This window comes from Macaca fascicularis, chromosome 15, assembly GCF_037993035.2.
Source record: "Macaca fascicularis isolate 582-1 chromosome 15, T2T-MFA8v1.1".
Lineage (NCBI taxonomy): Eukaryota > Metazoa > Chordata > Mammalia > Primates > Cercopithecidae > Macaca > Macaca fascicularis.
In genome coordinates this window covers 6,228,609-6,256,341 of record NC_088389.1, presented here as the reverse complement: position 1 = coordinate 6,256,341, position 27,733 = coordinate 6,228,609, and the positions used below count along the sequence as shown (strand labels likewise).

Here is a 27,733-nt window from a genome sequence, read left to right as displayed (position 1 = left end):
CCCATTCTTCTCCTGCACATGCTTCGCAAATGGTTCTGTCATTGGTTTTTGTTTTTGTTGATACATAATATGTGTACATATTTTCAGAGTGCATGTGATATCTTGATTCATCCCTATATTGATGAAATCTGTGTACTTGGGATGTCTTTCACTTTAAATATTTTCTTTTCCTTATGCTGATAATGTTCAAGTTATTCTCTCCTAGCTGTTTTGAAATACACAGTAGATGACCCACTGCCATCCCCCTGCTGATTTATCAATAGTAGGTCTTGTGCTCCCATTAGGCTGTGTGTTTGTGCCCGTTATGAGCCTCTGCCTATCCTGCTTATGAGTGGACTCTACTGGGCCCTGTTGACCACCTACTCTTGGCCTCCATGAGATCTGCTCTCAGCTCCTGCTTATGAGTGAGAACATGCTCCGTTTCTTTGCTTGGCTCGTTTGCTTAACGTAATGTCCTCCAGCTCCATCCATCCTGTCTCGGATGACAGGGATCTCAGCTGTATGGTGGAGTATTGCTCCTGTGAATGTTCGGGCCACATTCCCTTCATCCCCTGTTGAGGGGCACTCAGGTGATTCCAGATCTTGGCTGCTGTGGATGGTGCTGCATTGAAGCTGAGAGCAGTCACTGGCTTTATACTCGGGGGACGTGAGCCACTTTGATGTTCTCAAGCAGCCATTCCCCAAAGTCCTCCGTGGAATGCCGCTTTCCTTTGTGCCCATGGTTTCCACTAGGATGAAGAGCTGGGAAGGGGCTTCGAGTGAACCCTTGGGTTTCTGTCTTTAATTGGTACCCAGCTGCACTGACCAAGTGGGGGTCCCAGTGACCCTGGACACTACCTCACATAAGGTCCAAAGATGCAGTTAGGTTCTTTTTTTAACTTAAAAAAAAAAAAAAAAAAAACCTTTTGACCTGGTTAAGCTATAGCATTATCAGTTAGTGTTTTTCTTATTGGAAAGGTATATATTTTATTTTCTAAGAAGGAAAGAAATCCTGTTAAATACTCTAACTACAGATTAAATCATGTCAAGGAAAGAGGTACTATTTTGGGGGAAAATTATCCCTTCATGTCAATGATCAAGGAGAGGACTTAGATTGTTTAATTGAGTTAATTATGAAATCTTAAGTGGTTTTGAGAAGATGAGCTGTGGATGCTGCAAGACATGAGACTGATGGTGATTTAATGTGAGTCAGCCCTGACAGAATGTGGCTAATATTTAAAGCTTGCTCCAGTATTGCTTGATAGATTGTAAGTTAATGTAAAGATCTGTTTGATGCTTTTATTTTACAAACTATTATGGAGAAAAAGTTTGACAGCCAAGGAACCACCTTCAACCAATTTCTTCCTACTTTCTATCACTAGAAAAATTTGTCCTGTTAATTCCAGAATTTACTTTTGGAAAGTTCCTGTAAGGAGAGCAGAGGTATTGGTGATTGAATAGTGACTTGAATTTAGGTGAAGATCGTTAAATATTTCATAGTCATGTTTGTCTTGGTGGTTTTAGCAATTTTATATTAAATTTAGAACTGCGAGTGAAACCAAATGTGTTCTTTTGCTTTTGTGATACTCCTTTGTATGACTATACTGGTAAAGAATGATAAAATGTGTATCGGGTATTTTTTCTGTGTAGCTATTAGGATTTTGAGGGGAACAAATTAATCATTCTTCTAATAGACATTGTGCTGTGTGTTGGGTCCTTTGTATATTAGTTGAATCACTATAATGAGGACAACTTGAAAGTTTGTTTCTATACAAGATCTTTTATATGCTGACTTGTGTTACGCAAAATCCTTCATCCTCTAAGAAGACTAAGCAATGGGTTGGAGGAGAGGTTTCATCACCCATTAGGTTTATTCTAAATGCCCAGAATTGAAAGCAAGTACGAATTATGTTTTTGAAGTGTGGTGTGTGTGTGTGGTGGACTCCTTTTTAGGTCATGGGAGGGAGGTAAAGCAAAGATCAGATTTGCTGATAAACATTTGTACATATGCTAGTGGAGAAGTCATATGACTTGACTGCACCTGCGTACTCTGATTTTGGTTTTGTTAGTGTCTGTAGCTACAAGCCACAGCCGCCTCTGGGACTCACCCTGAGGGGCTGTGATGAGGGTTATTACAGAGTTGTGTGTCTTAGCGAATGGCACAAACGGTCTTGTGGGCCTACTTTGGCTTTGTTTGAATCTGTAGATTGTTAAACTAAGTTTAACATTTTGAGGATTATAAATTGTGATTCTTGTCTAAGAAGAGGTTTCTGTTGTCTCTGAAGACAGGAGCCACAATACAGATGGTCCCTGGCTCACAATGGTTACATTTGTGATTTTTTTTTTCAACCTTGTGATGGTGTGAACTAGTCACACTCAGTGCATTGTTCGGCCTGAGATGGGCTGCCGCTGGATGAACCCATTGTAAGTTGAAACTATTATGTCAAATGCACTTTCTATTTAGGATATTTTCAGCTTACGCTGGGTTTATTGGAACAGTTTCATCCCACGGTAAGTCAGGGAGCATATATGCTCATAAAAGTAGAGAGAATCTCATAGATATCATGAGATATAATGTCTCTGATGTTATAGAGATACGATGAAAACAATCAAGTGGGACTTGGAAGCCTTGGAGGGACTCACATGGGCGGCTCCTGGAATGCAAACGTGAGCGCCACTGGCTTCTGGATGTGACATCTGTGCCTTCTGCTTAGCCCAGTGGGTTATTGGCTGCTCCCGAGAGCAGAGAGGTCCAGCGTTCCTGTGTTTAGGTGTTTGAGCTGCCTTAAGAGGCTAGGTCAATTCTCACTGGTGTCTTCAGGGCTTTAGGTCTTCTGAACAAGCAAGAGGAAGGACGACTTTGTAGAGCTTTGGAAATCTCAACGGACTTCAGGGCCATCCCCCTTGGCAGGAGAGAGCTCCACTGGAGGTGAGCAGGGTGCCATGCGTGCCTGTGCTGGGCCCAGACGTGTACGGAGGTTGTGAGGGCCACAGGACGCAGATCGGTCTTGGTTCACAACTGGTGTCAATGGCCACGCAGCATTTCTGCCAGGTACATGACTGCGGGGACTTGGGTTTTGGGGTGTGCGTCCTGGTTGCCTAGTTGCTTGGAAAACCCCTATTCAGACCCCAGCCTGAGTCACCGTGACAGGCCTCCCGCTTCACACGCCACACGGAAGCCGTGGCGTCGGTCACTGACGCCCACCAGCTGTCAGATGTGCGTATGTATCTTCCCTGGTCTCGTGATGTGTCTTGTTTTGAGGTTATAGTAAACGTTCTTTAAGAGGGGTTTTGGATTTTTTATGTTGTTTGCAAGGAGGCAGCAGGGAGTGCTTGAGCAGTGAGATCCCCTTCCCAACCAATGCAATTTCAGATCACAGCAGGTAATTAGGGCAGCGGAGCTGTGGGATCACCTACCCAACCAATGAGAATTCAGATCACAGCAGATAATTACGACAGCGGGGTGGGTGGCAGAACCCTGAACTGTGGCTGTTTCTGGTGTCTTGCCCCGGACAGAGTGTGCTGGGGCCTCCGTGGTCCTCTGTGGGGTGGGTGGAGCACATGAGCTGGGTGCTGCTGGGCTGTGACTGGCTCCCCAGTCCGGGGTTTATGCAAGACTCGTTCTTAAGACAACTTGGAACCCAGAAAGCAACATGAGGAGAACGGGTTTGTGCGTTTCTGGATCCTTGGTGCTTCCCAGTCTCAGACGCTGTGCAGGCTCTGAGGGGTCTCGCCAGGAAAACTTGAACAGTTGGCCCCCGGGGTGGAGTGGGGCTGCAGCGGGTCTTGCAGAAACTGGAAGTGGGGGTGAGTGTGGCAAGCAGGACCTTTCAAATGGGCCCAGCAGGCTGCATCTGTGGAAATGGTGCCACCTAAAGCAGGGCTGTGGCCAACAGGGCCTGAAAGGCTACAGCGGGCTCTGTTTCTGCTGTCTTGAGAGAGTCTCTGCATGGTTTTCCTTGGTCTTTGTCTATTTGGAGGACGCTTCCCCCTTTCTTGGGCTTACCTAGCCTTCTGAGCTGCCTTGTTGAGTATGACAAAGCCCTGAGAAGGCATTTTTATCGCATAATTATGTTATCCTGGTGGCTGGATAAATGACCTGCAAATGTGGGTGACTCAGTAGCTCTGAGGGTGCTCAATATCCAAGACAGGTGGGAAGAAAATGTTCAGGCAGGTGTCAGAGAATCTGTTCTCTGCTTCACACTGGGGCCCTGGTTTGCTGACAGTCTTCACACTCGATCCAAAATGGGGATAATGAAGTCTCACGGATTCGGCTTCAGCTGAGAGCTGCCTCCAGCACAGTCTTGTGTGAGTAAGAGTTTATAGGTTTGGTGCAAAGGGCGGGCGTCAGTTGATCTTATTTGTGGTGGTGCTTATGGTGGCTTTTCCGTAAGGAATTTAGAGTTTATTAGGTTTGGCAAGGGAATCCTGAGTGATAAAGTGGAAGAATGCTTCAGGAAATTCTGGAACCTGCAGTGAGTTTGGAATCTGTATGAAATTGAGATTTAGATTCTCACGATTTCCTAATGCTACCCCGAAACCCAGTAGTTGAGACAGTCGTAGAGCTTCAGTTGTGCTGCCCCGGTTCCCCATTTTAAAAGGAACACGTTGCTTTCATCTAGAATGTTCTGAGCTCTGAGTGCTGCCAGCGGAGTTTCCAGCTCTCTGCATCAGAGGGGAAGCCAGGACCGCGCTCACGGTGTCGCGGCAGCTGGGAGCTGAACCTGGACCTCAGGCACGTGTGATGCTGACCATTTTCTGTAAACTCCAAGGGTGCAGTGGTCTCTTTGGCACTGTACAGTCTTCTGAAGCTTTTGATGTGTCTGTACTTTATAGATTTTTCAGAAGTAGAAGGCCTTTTCCCACACCCTTGGGCTGAGTTTTGTCAGAGGCTGGTGTGTGGGAAGCACCACACCCACATTCTGACAGCGAAGACTCTGGTGCCCAAACGAGGTCAGAGTGGAAATTTGTTTTTCCTTCCCTCCAGTCTGGTCCAGCTGCTCCCTGCTTGGCCAGAAGAAAATCATGCTTATCCAAGTCATAGGCAAACCCCCGAAGTCAAACATTTGTCTTTTTTCTTTAATATACCCATTTAGTTTTTATGGGACGATAGATGGAGAAGTGTTTTTTAGGGGAAAATTAATTTCTTTAATTACAGAGAACTTTTTGGACAAAAACTGTAATCAAGAAGCTATTGTGTAATAAGATCTAGTTAAATACTACAGTTGAAAGCTCTTTATATTTGATCTTAAACTTGGGCCTGGTATGCATGTCCGCACGCTCGTGCTCATGACGCTAGGCTCAGCTGTGAACTACAGGCACGGTACAGACTTTCTAGTTGCTTTTTTGAAAGTCTTACTGCTTGGCCTCTCGGACTCAAATGTTGAGTTAGGTTGATTCTGTTCAGAATGTTCATCCCTCCATCTAGGGTCCAGTCATCTTTCAGGAAGGAACCGTCTTCCTCATCTTTGTCCCCTACAGTATTGTATATTTAATAGTTAAATATTTATAGGTTACGTGGGTGACTGATCTGTTCATTAGGAGGGAAACAATGCCAATTTTCACATCATTATAATGGGCTTGTTAAATGACTGTTAGTATAATGAAGTTTACATGGCAAAAGAAGCTTTGCAGATATGACTGTAACGGACAGTGGGATGGGGGAGGACCCTGGGTTGTCCAGGTGGGGTCTAGCGTCCTCATATGTGCATTGATGGGAGAGAGTACGAGAGTCTGCCTCAGAGGAGGAGACCTGAGGATGAGATAGAGGCCAGAGGGCTGTGGGGCTGAGGGCGGGGGTGGGGTAGGGGCCGGAGGGGCATGGGCCAAGGGTGGGGCAGGGGCTGGAGGGGTGCAGGGCTGAGGCCGGGGCAGTGGTCAGAGGGGTGTGGGGCTGTGAACCAAGCTGCATGGTGGCCTCTATGAATTGGGAGACTCCAGGCAGGAGCACAACCTACTGACCCCTTGACTTCAGCCCTGGGACTCCTGACTTCCAGGGCTGAGAGGAGGTTTGCGTTTGTGGTAATTTGTTGCAGCAGCAATAGGAAGTTAATGCAGTGTATCTGTTCTTCACCTCCAAACCTTTGAAAAGTAACCCTGTTGTATCGGCCTTTTGTGTACCCTAAATTCTAATGAGATGGTTTGTAGGAAATAATGGACACAAACGATGGCAGAACACAAAGTTGGACAGAAGCAGTGTCTTCTGTGGTTCTGTAGTTTGGGTCTGTGAAGTTAGATTTCGGTCAGAGAGTGTGTGGTCTTGTTCAGTGTATACCTGGAGTACTTGTTCAGAGCTCCTAGGGGAGTGGTCTTTAACACTGTTAGGATTAAAACTTCAAGCACATCAGGGCCAGAGTTCCTGAGTCAGTGTTAGGCGACCTTTGAATAAGAGTTGGCATGTAGAATCTGCCCACTTTACTAGCATGAAGCAGGAAATTTTTTTTTTTTTTTTTTTTGAGATCGAGTCTCGTTCTGTCACCCAGACTGGAGTACAGTGGCTCGGCCTCGGCTCACTGCAACCTCCGCCGCCTGTACTCAAGTGATGCTCCTGCTTCAACCTCCAAATTGCATGATTTTTGTTTTGTTTTATATACTTAGTATATGACAACTCTGCAAACTTTATCAATACAAATGACATGGCAGAACTTATGAGAATCCAGCATTTTCCCATGCAAATTAGTAGTGATGTGGAATTCCTGAGCTGGTTTGGTTTTATAAGACGTAGGGGCGGATTCTTTGCCTAATTTTTGTGGAGCTAACAATTGTTAATCACCCAACACTCTTACCTCCCCCAACAGCTCAGGTGAGGGGGTTACCCCCGCTGTCATGATGAGAGGCAGGAGACTGAGGCTTAGGTGAGCAGGTGACACATTACTGTCCAGCCCCACCCACCCCGTAGTTTCCTGCCATGGCTCAGGTATCTTCCTACGAGAAAGGACAGACATCCTGGTGCTGGGTAGAATTCCTTGTGAACCCCTTTGCATCCTCCAGGGAGTTCTTGCTTTACGGTGGTGGCTCACGGGGAGGCCTCTGGCCCACTGAGAAAGTGACTCATGTTGTAACATTACTGTCTCTCTGTCCGGCTGCTGTCGATTGGGTGATTTGTAAAGAGACATTTATTGCTCACAGCTCTGGAAGCGGGAAAGTCCAAGGTCAAGGCAGTCCAAGGTCAAGGCACCTGCACATCTGGTGTTCCAGGGCCTGTGGCATACAGACGGCAGCACCTCACAGGGTCTTGCGTGGCAGCAGGCGTCTCATCGGGACTCATATGGTGAAGGAGCAGGAGGGCTCCTCCATCTCCCAACAAGGACACCAACCCCAGTCCTGAGAGCAGGACCTCCCAAAGGTCCCACCTCTTGATGTATCCCATCGGAGATGGTTTCAGCATGAGGTTTTGGGGACATTCAGGCCAAAGCCATTGCTCTGCCACAGTGTTAGGGCTGCATGGCATCATTACTGCAGCAGAGCCACAGCCTTCTCATGTGCATTTGCTGCAGGAGGAAGATGCAGGTGCCTGTGCATGTTGGGGTTCAGTGCAAGAAGTTGAGACCCTCTGGGAATCTTAGCAGGACGAACTTAAGGCTTTGAGAACTGACACCTTAGGACTGTACTTTTCTTCAGACTGTAAAAACCTTGGTGTGTGATAATACTGAACATTTCCTGAGCCCTGTGATCCTGTAAAACAGTGGTGGTTAAGACATTCCCCCTCCCCACAACTAGGCCCCCACTTTTACTGCAAGAAGCCCCTTCCCATGTGGCTTAGGCTGACTGGCGGATGACCATTTACCAAGGACAAGGCCAGACACAGGCCTTCAAACCCCCCATTTCTGCCTTATAAGTGATTAGCTAAACTGCCTGTTCCCACTGATCAATCACCTCCCACCTTGAAATGGTTCTTCGTGGTGCAGTTGTGCCTAGGGGGGTCGACTTGTCTTTGACTGTTGCCTTCCACAGAGGACAGTTAGGATGGGCAGGAAAGAATTATCTGCTACACGTCTGCATTCCAGGCTGTTTCCAGAAGTGGGAATTCTTGTGCCCTGGAGTCTGGGAATGGATTTCTAGTGTCCCAGCTTCAGGTGGAGTTGAAATTGAGTGAGGCAATCCAACACACCCATCTGGAGCCAGGAACTAGAGCCATTTTTAAAGTGGCAGTTTCTCCATAAGATTACCCAAAAAATGCGCTCAGCACGTTTCTTTCTTTCTCATATGCATTTGGCCATCTAAAATGGGAATGGTGGTTTTTTGAAGTATGGATGTAGTTTTAAATTTTGAGTATTGTAAACCTTAATGTAGCTTCTTAAAATGTTTGCCTGATTATTTGGAGATTTACTAAACCTTTGGAGTGGTAATCATGAATTGATCTATATGACTTTGCTTTCTATGATGCAATGAAAGTACTCTAATGAAAACCTCTGCAGTTGGGTCAGCAGGCGATTGGCCAAAACAAATTCTGCTTTTTGGGTTTCTTTAACCAAACAAGGGAGTAGAGTGTAGGCCGAAGTGGCAAATTCATTTCAGACCACGCCAGAGCCCTCAGTGATTGAGCAGTCTTCTCAGGTGAACGTGTAATGTGCCGTGAGTCTTGGCAAGCCTGGCTACTGATGTGTGCACGTGACATCACAGAGCCACACCTAGGAAGATGTGGTTTCTGTAACAAGCTTTGGAAAACCAAAGTTCAACTTAATTATCCAACTTTGTTATAGAAAAAGCTTAGATCAGATGGCCAAAGACCTGATTGTTTCATGGTTGAGACATGGTTATAAAATTGCCCTTACTTGGTGCCAATCAGTGTTGGTCCACAGTGATACTCCTCCAACGTCACTGAATAGTTTGGAGACTGATATGAGACTGTGAAAATCTCCTTAAGGTGAAAAGGGCTCTGGGGCACCCGGGAATATCCGCACACCCGTGGCCATTCCCCTATAAGGTGGAAAGGACGGCTGGGTCACGCGGGAGCATCCGCACACCCATGGCAGTCCTCTTTATGGTGGAAAGGGCTGCTGGGGTGCCCCGCAATATCTGCTCACCCGCGGCCATTGTTCCTGTCCCCCTTTCTGCTCAGTCACCTCTGTGTTCCTGCATTCAGCCTTTGGGACACTCATGAACAGCTCGTCCCCTGGGCTGGTGAGGAAGGAGTAGGAGGTTGTTCTGAGGCTCTGTCACTGTCTGCCCTGTCATGAGCTGGGGAACGCAGTGGCAGTGACCCTGGAGGAGTCTGGTCAGTGAGGGATCCGGCAGGAAATGCTGAGGCTTGAGGTGGCTCTACCAGTCGTAACCCAATGTCTTCCCTCTTATTTCCATGATTCCTTCTAGTTCTGCACCTTGCACTGCAGAGTCTCTGTGTGTCTATAAATATACATGAGTTACGATACAGGTGTCTCTTTCCCCTCTATCTGGGGTTGGGCCCAGGGAGTGAAGTGCAAGTCCCCCTTATTGCTGGATGCCCACCAGCACGAGGCAATGCCTACCCTGTTAACGAATGCCTACAGCGAGTCCTGGAAACCTCCTTCTGAGCACCTGGCCTGTTGACGGTGTATACGGGAGACAACTGAGCTCCCCTTGCCCCACCCTGAGCAGAGACTGGGGAGGCGGCGGTAGCACTGCCCCCATGGTGCATCCTTGGTGCATGGAGGAAAGTGTGTTCATGCTTAAAACACAGCTCATCCTCTCAAAAGCAGGGTGACAACCACATTTACTTCTGGAATCTTAAAAAAGGGCCCGTCTCTTTGAGAGAAGAACGTGGTATGTATGTGTGTACCTCCATTGTTTTCTTTGAGACAGTTTCCCTCTGTCACCCAGGCTGGAGTGCGGTGGTGCGATCTCACTGCAAGCTCCGCCTCCCGGGTTCATGCAATTCTCCAACCTCATCCTCCCGAGTAGCTGGGACTACAGGCACCCACCACCACGCCTGGCTAATTGTTTGTATTTTTAGTAGAGACGGGGTTTCACCGTGTTAGCCAGGATGGTCTCGGTTTCCTGACCTCGTGATCTGCCCACCTCGGCCTCCCAAAGTGCTGGGATTATAGGTGTGAGCCACCACGCCGGGTCGTATGTGTGTACCTCTTTACAAGTCTTGCCCGACCTTTGCATTGAAAAATTATTGAAAAACTTAAGGATGTAACTGACAAGAACTTTATAGGTTTCTCCAAGGAAAAATTTGGAAAAGTTAAGTGAACCCATAGTGTGTTTTACTTCTATGAGTCCCATACTTGGATTTTTAAATGTGGGCAAAACATCTGTATGTTCTCAGCCTGATTTCCATGGAATCGTGAATGAAACGTGCTGAAGTTGCCATGCGGATTTTGTTATGTGGCGGTGACAAGTGGGGCTGGTCATTAAACAACTGGAGGGACCCCTGTCCTTTCTGTGCTCCTGTTGGACATTAGGCACGTGCTTGGGTGTTTTCTGTGTGTGTGGACAAGATGAGGACAATTTCCAGATTCACATGGTGGTATCTTCTCCCTTTTGTGTTAAAACGTGTCTTCTGCTGCTTCTACATAGACCAAGTGTTTCTTTCTCTTGCCTGTCTATATAAACACTGTTTAACAAAAACTGTATTGTAGACATGTGAAGCTGAATTCCACATGATACAGCAGATAGAGATGACTGAGTATACTGTTTTGTGGAAGGAAGGTTTAAAATGATTTTTAGCTTTTTCCCTGAAATAGGGAATAATTTTAACTTTTTCCCTGAGATAGGGAATAATGAAATGGGAAAATAATTAAATTTTCCCATTTAATTGTTAGATTATATTTAATTATTAGATTATTCATGTATTGCAAGGGAAAAAGGAACTAGATCACCCCATGTACCCAAATGAAAATTTAAAGGGTATGGGCGAGTTCATTTGAACTCCTTTAATTTGTTTTAGTTTGTTTGTTTTTGAGAGTCTCACTCTGTTTCTCAGGCTGGGTGCAGTAGTGCAATGACAGATCACTGCAACCCCAACCTTCTAGGCTGCAGGTTCAGGAGTGGTCAGAGGAGGCCAGAGGAGGCCCTTGTGATGCGAAGCTAAACGTTTAATGATGGCGCTGCTGAGTGCATGAGCCGCGTCAGCCCAAGAGTCTGGGTAGGAGGGAACGGCGGGGTGGAGAGAAGACTGGACAGATAGGTGCTTTCCTCGGTCCCTGGGAGCACGGTCAGGTCCATGCTCAGACGTCCTGGTTTCTCCCACATTGCCATAAATAGCAAGGGAAGGACTCGGGGCACCCAGGGACCTCAGGGGTATAAGCTGTGTCCTCGCGTGGCCCCAGCTGTGGCCAGTGATGTTGTTCTCTTTAACCTCAGGCTTATTTTCTATAAAAACACAAAGGGACAGAAGTAGTTCAAGGGCCTCTAAACACTTACGTAATTGTTAATAGGCCTACTTTTATGCTTGCTTATGTATTAAGAGCAAATCATGAAACAAACTCATTTCTGTTTGAAGAAATCTTTACGGTTCTCATTTTTGTGGCAAGCAACATTGATTCTTTGCTTAGTGAGCGTTAGTGCCCTCCTGCCCAGTGCGGTTGCCTGGCGTGTCCTCGCACATACCTCTGTCCATTGGTCTCCGTTCACCTTTCCGCCTAGAATTGTAGGAGGGGCGCTGGGATCTTAGGGCTAGAAAGAAACTCTGAAGACCACTTTTAGGGGCGGCTTTTAGTCAGGGCTCTCCAGAGAGACAGCCAGCCGGGTGTGCGTGTGTTTCCAGGGGGAGGCTTGCTGCAGGGGCTACAGAGTCCAAGAAGCCCCAGGACCCACAGCCTGCAAGCTAGAGTCCTGGGAGGGTGTGGCTTGAAGACTTGAGAAGCGGAGGGTGCAGATCCCACCCGGGTCTGAGGAGCTGAGACCCAGTAGCACGGGCTGCAGAAGACAGATGTCACTGGCCTATCAGCCAGACAGGTGGAGTGAACCCAGTTTTCCCCGCCTTGCTGTTTTACTCGGGCCCTGGGTGGACAGGGTGGTGTCCCCCACACCGGCGAGGATGGGTCTCCACTCAATCCAGAGGCAAACATGCATCTCACCAGAAATAATACAGAACCAGCCATCTGGGCACCCCGGGCACGCTCAGGTTGATGCACAAAACCAACGCCACGCGTGGCCCTGACGTCTGCGTGTTCGCATCACTCCACGCACATTGCTCGCTCATCGTCTCGGTGAGTTTGTAAGCTCGTTGTGTGGTTCTGGGGCTCTTTGTCCCGGGTGGTGGTGGTGGTGATGACAGGCTCCCCACTGCCCCAGCTCAGGTATGGAAGGTGATGGCACCAACGGCTCCTTGTTTCTCAGACACTGGAGCGGGTGCTCTGTGCAGCCAGTTCCACCTGCAGCAGCATCTGTTTCCTATGCCGATTCCATTCGGAGTGTGCGCCTCCCTTCTGTTGAGGGTGCAGCCTTCTTTCAGGGAAGAACTGTGTCCTGTTCGCCTATATCTCCTGTGGTGTATCTCATGGCTGAATAAGTAGCTATAGTATACCTTGGTGGCTGAATGATAGGTTCATTAGAAGGAAAACTTGATACTTTTTTTTTTTTCTTTTTGGGATGGAGTTTTACACTCAACGCCCAGGCTGAAGTGCAATGGCACGATCTTGGCTCATTGTAAACTCTCCCTCCCGGGTTCGTGATTCTCCTCCCTCAGCCTCCCAAGTAACTGGGGTTACAGGCCTCTGCCACCATGCCTGGCTAATTTTCGTATTTTTGTTAGAGACGGGGTTTCACCATGTTGGCCAGGCTGGTCTTAAACTCTCGACCTCAGGGGATGCACCCACCTCGGCTACCCAAAGTGCTGGGATTACGGCCATGAGCCACCACACCCAAGAACTTAATACCATTTTTTTTAAAATCATAATGGGCTTGTTAAATGCTTACGTTAATGTTTATTTTTAAAAATGTTATCTGTGACCTTTCAGCTTTTCATAGCACTTCTCGTGTGAATATTTTAAAAAGGCCCTTTACTCGTGGGGGAGAAGCGGTTATCCCTTTCAGCAGAGGGAGATGGAGGAACAGGCCCTCGTGGGTCTGAGCACAGGCAGTCACCCCAGCCTTGATGCTTGCTTAGGTCTGTTCTCCGTTCACCGTAGCGCATCCACTCTCATTGTCAGCTTAAAAATAAGCTTTTTCCTCTTTCTAATCAGAACAGTTAGTTTGTTAACCATCACGTTAAGGTATCGAGAATGATGGCTTTCAGGCCTCAGATATGACACAAGTAGTAAATGCAGCTGACCCTGAACAACATGGGTTTTGAGCTTCGAAGAATCACTTATGTTAATTATTTTCCCACCAAACCCTTACTGAAAAAACCTGGCTTTGTGGAGGGCTGACGTTTCCTACATGCGGTTCCATAGGGTGGCCGCGGAGTCCTGTGGATACGTAGATTTGGGTAAACTCGGGGGGTGTTCTGAAATCCATGTCCCTGTGTATACAGAGGGACAACTGCAGCTTTTTAAAAGTTTGTGTCCTGCCTTGTCCTAAAAAGGCTCCAAGGTGGATGCAAAATTATTTCATCCTTTTGGTTTTCTTGGTGGGATATTGATGTTTATTCTTCAGTGTCTAAAATCCTGAGTGAACAGAGTTAGTGCTTCAGGAATAAAGCCAGTCTGGAAACACATATTGAGATATCCACCTTTTCTTCATGGTTTCACAAAAGGCCATGATCATATTTTATTCGGTTGAACTGTAGGAAACTGCCAATATTTGCTGTTTTTGGCCTACAAAATGGCAAGTTCGTACAATATTAAAAACAAAGGCTCCCTGGATGGGGAAAATAGGAATCGGTGAGAACCTGAAGTTGTCTGTCATGGCCTCTGAGTCACAGGTAAATAAACCTGCGTGAGGGGAAGTTGGCTGTACAGTATTTTCCTTCTGTTTTGAGACTGTCAGAAAAAGGTAAGTTCCATTGCGTTGGGTCCCTTTTCCTCACCTTTGCTGCAGAGTGGACTTGCCATTATTCCTCTTGTTTCCAGTGCCCAGGAGGCTGATGCCACATAGAAGACCTGCAGGTCGGTGGATGTGAAACAGGCAACGGACACGTTGTGCACCTTGGGACGCATCTGAGAAGTGCGTGCTTGCAACAGGTCTGAGGTGAGGGCGTGTTCCATCTCCTCTCCCTTCTCTGGCTTTGCAGGCCTTTGAAGTTGGTCCTGGAAAGTGAAGTTAGTTAATGCTGACTAGCTCCAGGTCAAAGCCTGGGGGCGGAAGAGATCCGCCCTTCACTCGGGGTGTGAAGCATTGGGCCTTCCCATCAGGAGGCAGCAGGGACTGGAGAAAGCCCCACATACCCTTCAGTTCCCTTATGTTGAAATTTTTTGTACTCGGCCATGCCAGGTCATTTGGGAGGTAAATGGGGGGTTCACATGGGGGTGTGCAGTATTCTTAGGTGTCAGGTGTGAGACTTGAATTTGTAGAAGCTGTGCGGATAGGAAAGGGCCTGGCAGGGAGTGCTGTTTACACGGAGCCAATTTAACGCGAGGTCTGTGCTCTGCCTGGGTCCGTGTCTGACCGGTGTCTCCCAGTCTGCAACAGGACGTTGATGTGACTTGGTGCCATCGTCCCACTCCGTGTAGACGTCTGAGGATCTGTGCGCGGCTGCTCTGTGAGAATGAGTTGTGATAATGAACTGAGAAACAGTGAACAAACCCTGAATTGGTTATCACTGGTTCCACAGCCACTTCTGTCGTGGTTGGGGTCATTCATAATAAAGTGTGCTGGAATTCTATGCAGAGCTCTGAATTTCAGAGGCCCTTTAACTCGGCAGCTAACCAGCCGCTTCCTTCAGAAGACATTTGAGTCCCCTTTACCTACCAGGGTGACCCTGGGAGTTTGAAGATGAGTGAGACAAGCCCTCCGTGTCTTGTGGATTTTACTGTCCAGAGGGGAGACAGATGTGGATGGTGAAGGGGGCCCTATCAGAGGTCAGCGCACGTCAGTTTGATTTCTTCAGCACTTGCTGTGTTCAGGCGGTGCCCCGGGCCACGTGCAGAGCATCTGGGGACACTTCCCATGGCATCCCAGGCACAGCTAGCATCTGCGCCATCTTCATACTTGGCCTGAGTTTTGGGGAAGTACCGAGGACGGCTTCTGACTTGGCTGGAGAGAGTTGGAAGTGAGGGTAGCCCTCCACAAGGAGATGATCGCCAGCTGATTCCTCAAGAAAGAGAGGTGGTCCCCACATGGGCAGAGCAGGGCAGCATGCACAGACCTGGGTGTGGGGTCTGAGGCATGTGCATCTGAGTGGGGTCTGCTGGGAGACAGCAGGGGTGAGGTGTGAAGGCAGTTGGAATTTACAGGATAAATGATCACTAAGGCGATGCTGGCAAAACATAAAATCGGGACTCTCTGGGGTAAACGTGGACTTAGGGTGACCCTGGGCATAGGTATTTTCAGGCTCTGAAGGCAGAGATTTAGGAAATTGGGGCAGAGCTGAGCCCCAGATGAGGATGAAGACCACCCTTGGGATGTTGAATGAGACAGGGGTAGAAACCCAGTGAATGTCGTGGGGTCAGTCCAGGAGGAAGACAGCAGAGGAGACCGGTGTCCTCAAAGGCCCCATGGGGCCTGCCTCTCAAAGTACTGGGATTACAGGCATGAGGCACCGCTCCCTGCCGATATTTTTAAAATTTCCAAGCTACTCTCTCTCATACCCACTCCCGTATTTTTTTTTTTTTAGACTAGGTTTATGGCTATATATTTTCCAAGGGAACCAAACAGTTACCTGTTTGAAGTACAAATAACACTGTCTTTAAAAACCGAAAATGCCAATTTGCATAGAAGTTTTCAAATACCCAGTTGGTTTGAGGCTTGCATTGCAGTGTCACTACCTGCCGTTAAATTTCTACATGATGTATAGATAGTGAGGCAGGGACGGCTCGTACATCTTCAGGTTTCGATTCTACTAACTTGGGCTATATTTTCATTTATTTTGGCACATCTGTGGGTGTGGCAAGCAAGGCCAGGGTATTTATTTTGAAGCTTGTCCAATAGCAGTTGGGAAGATTTTCACATTTTTAGAATTTTCATAGTAATAGTCATAATTTACAAAGAATTTATAACTGTGCAGTCATTATATTGCTTTTTTCTAGATATGCCCTGAAACAGGGTTGCTAACTATCATTCTACATCACAGGATTCAGAACAGTACCCTTTTGGAGCAGAAGCCTGTAATCGAGGAATTCCGCCTAGTCAGTTCACTTTAAACTTGTTTCAAAGGTTTTCTTTATCCTAGTTGGCACCTGTGGCTATAGTTTGTTTTCACTGCTGAGGAATATTCCATGATGGAAACTGTAATTCATCTGTTTTTCATATCGGTGGACATTTGGATTATTTTGGGAGGGTGTGTATGTCTATTCAGCCTTCCTTTTTTCAGGATTTTTTGTAGAAGATAATGTAACAGTGTAACATCCTCTGCTACGGAGCCAACACGAACCCTGATGACAGCCATACAGACTCTCACACAGACTCTCAGGCCTTGTTACCAACGCACAGAACCATTTTCTTAAGTTGAAACACAGTAGCAGAACCTGAAGCCATGTGAACGGGTCCTCCGATCTTGCACTTGGAATTCACTTTTTATTACTATGTCTGCTAATTAGGAAGCATATCAATTATAGAGAAAACTGAGAACGTAAAATTATATGTTTATAACAGAAAAAAACTTATTTAATAGCCCAGAGCACATGGCTATGTTTTTCCCTCATGCCACACCACTGTTTTCTTTGCTTGAAATGGGAAATGACACTTGAAGGCGGTTTTCTAGCAACTGTTAGACTGGCATAGTTGTTCAGAGACAGAGGATGTAAAGCACATGGAGAATTTCTGTTTGTGGAATGTGATTTCCCGGTCACTTCATTCAGGCTGCCGCCGCCTTCCCCTCTGGCCGCCTGCACCATGGGACGTCTGAGGAGGTCCCTGTTTCATCCTCTGGAAATTCTGAAAAGGAAGGAGAGGAGGGCGTGCAGGGTGTGATGCATTTGTGTTGGTCCTTCCAGCTTTTATTTGGAGTCTCGGCTGCAGCTTGATCTTATTCTCAAGGCTCAAATCGACTGGGTATTTGGAGACTTCTGTGCAAATTGGCATTTTTGGTTTTTAAACACGGTGTCTTATTTGTACTTCAAATGGGTAACTGGTTCTCTTGGAAAAAATATAGCCATAAAGCTGGTTCTTTAATAAAAAAAAAAAAAAAAAGAGTGGGTGTGAGAGAGTGGTTTAGAAATTACACCAGTAATGGTTGGGCGTGGTGGCTGAGGCCTGTAATTCCAGCACTTTGAGCGGAGGAGGCAGGTGGATCCCCTGAGGTTAGGAGTTCCAGACCAGCCTGGTCAACATGGTGAAACCCCGTCTGTATTGAAAATATGAAAATTAGCCAGTCATGGTGACAGGCACCTGTAATCCCAGCTACTTGGGAGGCTGAGGCAGGAGAATCACTTGTACCCGGGAGGCAGAGGTTGCAGTGAGCCGAGATCGCACCACTGCAGTCAACCCTGGGCGACAGAGCAGAAACTCCATCTCAAAATAGGAAGGAAAAAAAAGCACCCCGGTAATGGAAACCTGATTGCGTCATCTGTGATGGAGATGGCAGATTATTTCATTTTTAGTGACAGGATGAACTGGATATGTTTGCAGTATTGATCTTGACAAGGGAAATGGTGAAAACCAAATGTGCCTCCCAGCTTGGGCCTTGCCGTTGGCAGAAGACCCTGGTGGGCAACAGACTGGAGACTCGGAGACCAAGGGGAGAATTCTCACGCCTTGATGCTGGTGCAGTGTGCGCTTCTGGACTCCTGCTGGAGGGAGCGGCCCCTTTGCCTTGCAGGCTTTGGTGCAGTGGAGACCTTAGGACCTGCCCCTCCTGGCACACCTGTGGGTGTGGCGAGCAGTGTCAGGGCTGAGGCACAGGTGCTGAGCCCAGAATGTGGGACGGGAGAGGCTGCACACGCTGGCAGGCGTCTGCTGCAGCAGCCCGGGGTTTCCACAAGGGGGCGGGGTGTTGGTTTTCCTCCTTGAATTTGGGTGGGGAGGGTGTCCTGGGGTGCTGTGTCTGCACTTGTGTTGCTCTGAGGTCAAGTTGTGGCCCCGAGTCCCTGTCCCTCTGCCAAAGTGAGGGTTTGCCCATTTTCAGGTCAGATTTCCCTTGGGTCCGGGTCTCTAGGAGTGGGGCACATTCGAAGGGGGCGTGAACACGGTGGACGCGCGTGGGCCTCTTCCTCTCCCCTCAGCTCCTGGGTCTTGTGTGAAGAGCTGCCCAGCGGAATCACCCTCCTGCCTGGTGTTTCATTCACCAGAAATCGTTCTCACAGTGGACTCGTGAGTCAAATGTAATTCAGGAATGAAACGTGCTGTTGCTGGATGCCACACACAGCATCAGGAGCTTAGTTGGGGATTATATGATCTTACCCCACACCTTAAAAGTAAAGACTGTAGTTGTCAGGCCTCTGAGCCCAAGCCAAGCCATCGCGTCCCCTGTGACTTGCACGTATATACGCCCAGATGGCCTGAAGTAACTGAAGAATCACAAAAGTGCAAATGCCCTGCCTAAACTTAACTGATAACATTCTACCAGAAATAAGTGAAAATGGCCGGTCCTTGACTGAAGCGATGATTTTTATTTTTATTTTTATTTTTTGGTGAAATTCCTTTTCCTGGCTCAAAAAGCTCCCCCGCTGAGCACCTTGTGACCCCCACTCCTGCCCGCCAGGGAACAACCCCTCTTTGACTGTAATTTTCCTTTACCTATCCAAATCCTATAACATGGCCCCACACTTACCTCCCTTCCCTGACTGTATTTGGACTCAGCCCGCCTGCACCCAGGTGAAATAAACAGCCATGTTGCTCTCACAAAGCCTGTTTGGTGGTCTCTTCACACGGGCGTGCATGACAATAGTTAAGGGGATACTGAAGTGTTTGGCAGCTCCAAGAACTTTTTCAGTTTGTGTCAGGCATTTTAGGCAGAAGGAAGAGCTTGCTTAGAGAATCTTACAGAAATGTTTGGTGCAGTGCCATTAACTCGTGGAATAAATGTGTAACTTTCCATGGAAGCCCTCTGGAAAGAGATGCACTTTGAGTGCACCCTGGCCTGCTTGCTCCAAGAATCGGCCGTGTCACCCCGCTTTCCGTGGGTCTGCAGGTGTGCGTGGTCCATTGCCCTGCACTGTGGCCATGGAAGGGAAGATGATCTGGAATGTTGGCGACAGTTATCGGTGTGTGTTGATGTGTGCTGCTTTCTACAGGGGAGAACATTTCTGTTTAATAAACATCTCATCACGATGATGACTGCAAGATATTTGAGTCTCATTCAATAGTGTTTCGGGGTTCCTTCTGTTTTTAATCTGCTTTCTAGCACTAGGCAAGTGAACACATGGAAAGTAAAAACCCATCAAACTTGTAGAGACATGGTGTTGTGTAGGAGCAGACTGTAGCCTCTGGCTCTGTTTAAAGATTGTAGTAAACCTCTTACCTGGCATGGTCAGGGTGTAAATTATCTTGTTTAATCGAAATGTGTATGAATCAAAGCTGGCGCCTGCATTGTTGATGAAATACCAGATTTTAAGGGAACATGTCAATGTGCCGTAAGATACCAACAAAGTTCCTCACTGAGGTTCGGCGCGGGTTCGGAGGAGCTGAGCCTTAGGTCACCGGGGTCGTCTCTGGAAGCAGATGCTCAGTGTGGGCATTAGTCACTTAGCCTTTCCAGAGCCGAGGAGCAGCTCTCTCTGGTGGTTTTTGGAACCTGCATTTTGAGTCAGTTTGTCCCACTTGACTCGAAGTTGCCGCGCAGTTTCAGACCTTTGCCTCCACCGTGCGCTCGTTTTCTTGTCCCCTGATAACTGCCTCGGTTGCCCCGGCCTGACATTTGAGCCTCGTCGCTCATGGACACAGGCTCCGTGGTGGGGCAAAGGCCGCGACTCCGGCTTGCACAGTTCCGTGCCTCTCACCATGGTTTATCACATCACTCCCAGGATCTCCTGTTTAGAGGAAGAGTGTCCCTTTCCTGCAGGCCCTGTGTGGTGTGGAAACCACCCCTACCTACCTTTCTCCCGTTTGAACTGTACCGTGAAGCTATTTCTGTTCTAGTCAACCGTCAGAATTTAAGGAGCAGTAATTTATGTAACTTATTACACGCTTCTCAGCAGTTCTTTATGAATTTCATTCTGTTGTGAAATTATTGCAGTTTTCATGGCTATGCTGGTCTCAGGTTGTGGCCCTTGAAATGAATTGCCTTCCCCATTGTGTGTTAAGGTTGTGCCTGGGAGCAGTTGAGGCCTCACCTCTGCTTGGGGAGGCGGCTTTGCTCTCCTGACAAGAGAAAGAATCTTTTTTAGAACATTTCTAATGTGGTTTTTGCTTCCAGACAGAATTACTTTTTTCACAGAGACAGCCACTCAAGTCATAAATTATGCTCAGGATGGACACACGGGTCAGCTGGCAGAGTGGAGTCCAGAACAGACCCAAAGATGCAAAAGCAGTTCAGTGGAATTTGAGTCTTTTCAACAAATGGTGCTGGAATTATGGGACAGCCGTATGAAAAGAGTGAAAACAGGGAGAAGTTCCTGTATGAAAATTAAGGTGGACCATAGCCCTGCATGTAAAATGCCAAACTACAAAACCTGTAGAAGAAACGGAAATTGTCGAGACCTAGGGTGAGAGCTCTTAGCCATACCATGATCCATAATCAAGGAAGAAAACAAGTAGGTAAGACTCATCAAAATTAAACTTCTAATATAAAAGACACCTCTAGGGAATTGAAGAGACACATTTTTGATAGATGGGGAGAAGATGTCTATGAACCGTGCAGCCGGCAAAGGACTCGTATCCGGAATGCACAGGACTCCCACGGCTCATGACAGAACAAACCACCTGACTTAAAAGCGGAAGAGACCTGAACAGATGCTTCGCTGAGAAGGACGGGAGGATGGCCCGAAAGCATCTGAAATGACCTTCAGCGTGACTGGTTGCACCGAGATGTGCACCGAAGCCGCAGTGAATTTGTTCACACCCCTGCTGGAGCGCCTGACTAAGGTCTTCCGACAGCCCCAGGTGCTGGTGAGGACAGGAAGTTGGGACTCCTGTGCGATGCCGGGGTTCAGCATGGTGCAGACAGCTTGGTGGTTTCTTACAAAACTGAACTCACACAAACGTGGGTCCCGGTGACCGCACTCCTGGGTATTTACCCTAGAGAAACAGAAGCTGATATTTAAGAAAAACTGTGCCCAGATGTTAATAACGCTGTCTATAGTTGCCCAAAACAGGTTACAATGTGCCACAGCCATACGTGGAATAATAAACACCCAGCAGCCCCGAGGCCTGGCTGTTGATCACAGGACACCCTGGCTGCACCTCCAAGCACGATGCCCAGGAAATCATGATTTTGCGAGTGTTTTGCCACAACACTCGCAAAAGACAGACCCGGGGGATGGGAGAACACAGAGAGGGTGGTTGCTGGGAATGGGAGGGTATGCTTATGAGGCCTCGTGAGTGGGTTTGGGGCTGTTGGACTGTTCTGCTTGTGTGATGATGATTATGGGAATATTTGTGCTGAAATTCACAGAACTGAACACTGTCCACTTTACTGTAATTTTTAAAAAGTGGTAATATGCTCATTTTCAGGACTGTTTTTAATGGAAGATGGAGTTTGCAGATGATTTGTTAGGGCAAGCCTGTCTCAATAGTTGGTAGACGATTCGTTAGGGGCCTGTCTCAGGGCCCTTGGGTTGGGTTGGGTTAGGTTGGGTTGGGTTCGGTTCGGTTCAGTTGGAAAAGCCTTCCCTGTTGCGGGCAGTAGCATGGGGCACGGAAAGGATATCAGCAAGGAAACACGTAGAATCCTTTGAGGAAACGTGTATTTCTAACTTGCTATAAGATAGAATTGGAAATTGTAACGGTTTTGTTTCCTAGAATCTTGGTAGAATAGGGAAGACAGTGTAATAAAAGCTAATTTTGAAATGAAGAATTTGAAAGATTGCAACAGCAATAGCTCTAGGAAGTCACCCTGGAAATGTTTTTAAAGATGTTCAGTAGCAATAGCTCTAGGAAGAGTCACCCTGGAGTTGCTTCTTGAGCATTGGTTTCCTGGCTGTATCTTCCGACTTTAATTTTTGAGTTTTGCTGTGAGTTGGGGATGTGTGGGAATAGCCATCCCCAGGTGTTGGGTAGGAGTGGCCCTGCAGGGGGTTGCATGTGCCCTGAGGCACTGTTACCACCTAGCTTGGAACATGGGGACTCTTGTCAGTGGCTGGAGTAAGAGTACCATCCTGGCAGGCTGGGGGAGCCCCGGGGTGGTCTGGGCACTGTCCTCCCTGCCTGCTGGACGGCAGCTGGAGGAGCTCTAAGGCTGCCTGCCTCGTGGCTGTCAGCGCAGCAGCTCCTCCTGGCCCTGGAGCAAGCTTTGGGTCCATGAGTCTCTGAGCCGGCACTTGTCTCCTGGGACCTCCGCCACTGTCCTGAGGGCCCTGGTGCCATTTTCTCGGTAGGACCCAAGCCTCAGGCAGCTGCGACACCAGATTCGGTTGCTTTCCCTGCCGTCTCTTTCCAGCACGAGTGCTCACCTCACTCAATGTAGAGCCTCAGGTTCCCTCAAGATCCCCAGAGATGGAATCTCCCAATTTTACAAGATAGTTGGTGACAAGATATGAGTGGCACTGATTTAACTCAGCTTCCAGAGTTTAAGTTCCCAAGACACAGTCCTGCTCCTTCCTGGGCCTCATCCTGTGTGGCTGGTGTGGATGCGGGGTTTCCGGAGGGTGGGGCTGAGCCAGGTCAGCAGCAGGAGGATGACTCATTATTGATCGCTCAATGCCTTGAGGGTAACTAGGATTAATGACCTTTATAGGGCTGTAGGCTTGGGGTACGTGTGTATGTATGTGTGTGTGTGTGTGTGTATATATATATATTTAAACAAGGTGGACACGGTTGTCACTGCATTTTTCTGACATGAAACGTGGAGAGCAGAGGTTTTAGGAAACTCCTGAAGCCACACTGTCAGTGGGGCCTGGGCGGTCTGGCCTTAGATCCTGCACTGTTTGCCCCTCGCCAGGCTGTCAGCAGACCCGGGTGGTCTGGCCTTAGAACTCATGCTGGTTGCCCCTCCCTGCCACGTTATGGGGTTTTTCCTGTCTCTGGGCAGCATTTGATAGCTTGTGAAACAAGAGCAAGACTTACTATGAGTGGATATGCCGTTATCTGAGATCCAGAACGTTTCCTGGACCTGGCGTTGCCGATGTCACGTAAGGGGAGGTGAAAACATTTTCATTGTGGTCACTGGGGCTCCTGAAATGGTGTTTTTCCCAGTGAAAATTGACTCATAAAAATCTGTTAACTGAACACTATGTGAACAGGAAGAAGTGTGTTGGGCTCTAGTTAAATGTCTCAGAGCCACAGAAGTAAATGAGGGCACCTTCCGAGCACAGCCTCCCAGAGGAGGCCAAGGACTTTTGCCTGGAGGGTTTGCCATGAAGCAGGACTCGGGTAGGGCTGGTCTGCCTGGAGAGGCCTCTGCCATGATGTAGGTTAGTTGAAGTAGTTGAGGGGTGCTGGCGTGAAGTCGGTGGTCCCCGAGGAAGCCCCTAACAAGGCCGGTTTCCGTGGGATGGAAAACTGCTGATCAGTGGCTGTAATCCTGGCTTCACGGGTCTGACGTACAATCCTGCACTTGGATACCTGGATCCCAGCCAGGTCAGATGGACCTGAAAGGACTTTTGGACTGTGACGGCTGCACTCATTCTCAGTATCTGTAGGGTCTCCTATGTATGTGTGTGTTTCCACTTTCTTTCAGCACAATTTCTCTCTCCCAGTGAAGTAGCGAGAAACAGAAGGAAACATGGAATGAAGATGTGATTGAGGAAAGCGGGGTGTGGTCTTCGACCTTATTTTGCTTTTGTTGGTGCTCAAGAACTCCACCTGACCTCAGAGCTGAGCGTTTCTGCCAGGAGGTCCTGCCTTTTATCCTACCCCGATGGCTGTTGAGACACTCCAAGAAGCTTCGTTAACAAGTTGCCTTTTCCTTTTACAGCAGTTGGATATATTTGCAGCAAAACAAAGGAATAACCCCCCAATATGGTGATGAAATGCATTTAAGTATAGATAACATTCAGTCTTGAAGGGCCTGGGATTTTAATCATCTTTGGGTCATGTAATTAGTGGTGTTGGTGATTAAAATCTCCTGACAGCTTTGTTCTGCCACGTCCCTCAGTTTTGAATGATGATCTTCCTGGTTGTACCTTGGAGGGTCGTTTGTGTCAGTAGAGAGCAGAGTGGTGGTTCCCAGAGGCTGGGAAAGGACAGAGGTGAGGCCCCTGAAGGACGCTGGTCTTCCTGGTTTAGGGGTTTGGGGCTCAGCCACCTTCCTGTGTCCGTGTAAATTATACCCAGGATTATTTTCACTCGCCCCACTTTAGTTGAGCATTGGAGCTTCAGGATGTGCGTGCCCACGTCACCTGGGCTGTGATCCTGGAGTTGGGTGAGACATTCCTGGGTTTATAGAATTACTCTGAGATTATTGAAAACAGAAGCACTTGAGGCATTCGTAATGCTATTTCCTGAACATAACTTATGTTCAGGTCTTCAGAAACTTTTATCTGAGGAAGCATCTATAATTTTAGTTTTGTGCCACTCAGTGCTAGAAAGAATTGTGCAACACTCAAGTGAGTGGCATTATTCTTCTCCCTCCACCATGCAAGCAAGATTAAAGGTACTTCTGGCTCCCCGCAGTCTTCTCACCTGCAGGGTGCCTGGCGTGGCAGTGTGCTGCCTTCTGTCTTCTTTCTGGGGAGAATCAGTCGTGTTTGTGTGTGCTGCTCAGCTCAGCTTGGTGCGGTTGTGTGGGTGAGAAGCTTGGTTGCTAGGTGACCCTCCCAGGCCTGCCTCCCACCTCCCTAGGCCTTGTTCTAAACTGACAGATAACCAGTGTCTTTTGGAAGAGGACAGCAGCAGGGCAGGAGAGAGTTTGTTAACACTTTCTCCTCGCACTGATGTTTGAGCCTTCATCCAGCCTGGGCGCTTCTACAGAGCTGCCTTTGTGTGTTGCAAACCACTTCCTCCCAGTAACCGTGCTTTCAGAGGTTTGGAAATGTGACTTAACTCATCTTCAATTTAAAGCATACTATTAAATTTTAGTGTTGAAATTGATGTATTTTATGGCCTTTATTTGATTTCTCTTGATTTTTTTCCCCCATATGAGACATGGCATCTTAAGGGAGACAGCCTGGTGTTGGCCCTCTTTCCTAAGGATGGAAGTGAATTCTGAAAGCCCTTTATGTAGGCAGCGAAATAATCAGGGAATCGTTATTATAGCTATGCCTGTCCATGTAAAGCGAGCACCACTCATAAGCAGAAAAAAGTGCAGCCCGGGGGCAAGGTGAGCCCTAATGCTGCCTGTGCCTCACCTCCCTGCCATGAGGAACGAAAGTGCAAGCGCAGGTAGTTGAGTTAGCCTCCAAGCCCAGCCTGTGCCCCCTTCACATCCCTCTGCTTCTGCAGGGGCACAGGCCATGCTGCCACCCCTCGCTCAGTGCCACGGCTGATGCGTCAGGAACAGGGGTTACTGTCCGCCCCTTGTTCAGTGCCAGGGATGATCTGTCAGGATCCCTCGTGCTCATCTGGTCCTCATGTCTTCATCACCAGCCTCCTGCTGGTAACGGGCTTATTACCTTGGTATGGGTAATAACATACCCATACCAACGTATGTAATAACATACCCATACCAACGTATGTAATAACATACCCATACCAACGTATGTAGTAACATACCCATACCAACGTATGTAATAACATACCCATACCAACATATGTAATAACATACCCATACCAACGTATGTAATAACTTACCCATACCAACGTATGTAATAACATACCCATACCAAGGTGTTGTGGGGCGGTGCTCAGTCCTCCGAGGGAGGGAATCGGCTCTTACCCGATTCATATTCACCAGGACCGGGGAATGTGTTCTTGTTCCATGTCCTGGATGCCAGGAAGTCCTTGCCCTGGACCCTGTAATGCCCGGGGTCTTCCTGAGAAACGCTGGTGGCCACTGGAGCACAGCCCGGCCCCCTCCAGTTTCTCTGTTTTGTAACTGCACTTGTGTTTAGCAGGTCTTCCAGGACTTAGACCCTGCTTGGTGTGAGCCAGGTTTTGTGTGGAAGGAGGACAGATCCGAGCCGGCAACCAACCAGCCCAGAACCATCTTTTATGCTTCCAGATTCTGTGGCCAAAAACTTACCCGTGGACATTGAGGGTGGTGCATTTCTGCTCCAAGACGTGTGTGGACTCAGCTGGAGGGATAGAAAGGACGTGGAGCCTCTTCACTCCTGGCCTGGGCTTGGACCTGCTGTGTAGCCTCTCAGTGACACCAGGGCCCCCTTGTGTCACAGCGGCCTCGGGTTGCTGGCACTGCCCCAGGATGTCCCAGGCTTCATGATGTCCAGGCTCCCCTGGCATGGTGGCCTCAGGTGGGTGGCACTGCTCTGACGGACGTCCCAGGCTTCATGATGGTAGGGCCTCCTTGTGCCATGGCGGCCTCGGGATGGTGGCACTACCCCAGGGTGTCCAAGGCTCCAAGGCAAGTGTTCCGTCCAGCGAAGGGAAGTTGTACTGTAAGGTCTAGTCTCGGAAGATGCCTGGGGTCCTATCCTTCAGAGTGGTCCTACACTCACCACAAATCAAGCCAGGGGAGGCCCTGCCAGAATTTGCAGCTGTGTTTCAGGTTGTCCCACAAGACCTCTTTTATTTTGGGTTAGTCAGGTATATAATTCTTTTTCTCTTTGGTTATTTTAGAGACAGGCAAAAAAAAAAAAAAACAACCTTTTTGTGGCCCAGGCAGTGGTGTGAGCACAGCTTACTACAGCCTCAACCTCCCAGGCTCAAGCGATCCTCCTGCCTCAGTCTCCTGAGTAGCCAGGACCCACAGGCACATGTTCCACGTGTCCCCATGCCTGACTTATTTTTGTATTTTTTGTAGAGATGGAGTTTTGCAATGTTGCCCAGGCTGGACTCGAGCTCCTGGCCTTATGCGGTCCAGCTGCCTCAGCTTCCCAATGTACTGAGATCACAGGCATGAGCCACCGTGCCTGGCCAAGTGTGTTTCTAATTTCAAAGTTAAGAGGACCCAGAGTCAGTTAATGACGTCTCTACTGGAACATGCTGCTTATAGTACATTAGGAAAAATCATCCAGAACTTGGAAACGGGGCTGGACAGACACAGCCCTTCGAGGTTGTATGATGAACCCCTGGGGTTTTTAACCATCTGGAGGGATGTACCATGTCAGACTCATTGTTGTCGACGGGCTGAAGCCCAGGTTTCATGAGGTTATGTGTCGGCTTGTAGTACTTTCTCTGGCAGAGATGCGAGTGACTTCTGCTGACTGAGAGGCTCAACTCAGAGATTTCATGGCCTGAGGGCCGGCAGCCTGTTTGAGCTAATCGAGCAATCTCGCGCTACCCTTATTTTCTGAAACGCCTATGAGTGACTTCTCACATGGTCTTTGAAGCGGCTTCATGCCCGCGCTCCTTGGTAATGATCGAATGCTTTTTTTGACCCCTCGTCCCCTTTCTTTGGGGTGTTCCAGTCTCAGTTCTCATGTGTTCTGCTTCTACGGGAATTTCTGAAGCTGCTGAGTGTAGAAAGCACTGAGGAGGCTGTGCTCCCACCCCTGTGAGCCTTCCAGGCATCATCCTCTCCCCTTGGCGAGGCGGCGTCCATGGCACACCGAGGAGGCTGTGCTCCTGTCCCCCGTGAGCATTCCAGGCGTCCTCATCTCCCCTCCAGGGGGACAGAAGGAACCTTTCAAACCCTTCT

At 48.2% G+C, this 27,733-nt stretch overlaps 1 long non-coding RNA gene across 9 annotated transcripts in view; it reads left to right on the top strand.

Moving 5' to 3' along the window:
* The window catches only part of LOC141408582 (uncharacterized), a 98,954-nt gene that overhangs the window by 11,003 nt on the left and 60,218 nt on the right, over positions 1 to 27,733 (top strand). For 4 of the 9 annotated variants that reach the window (XR_012424169.1, XR_012424168.1, XR_012424171.1 and 1 more), the window contains exons 2-3: positions 13,917 to 14,034; positions 26,138 to 26,387. The exons of 1 other annotated variant lie outside the window; for it this stretch is intronic. This is a non-coding gene — a long non-coding RNA (uncharacterized lncRNA). The remainder of the gene's footprint in view (positions 1 to 13,916; positions 14,035 to 26,137; positions 26,388 to 27,733) is intronic. 4 more of the 9 variants (XR_012424175.1, XR_012424172.1, XR_012424170.1 and 1 more) reach the window with 2 other exon arrangements.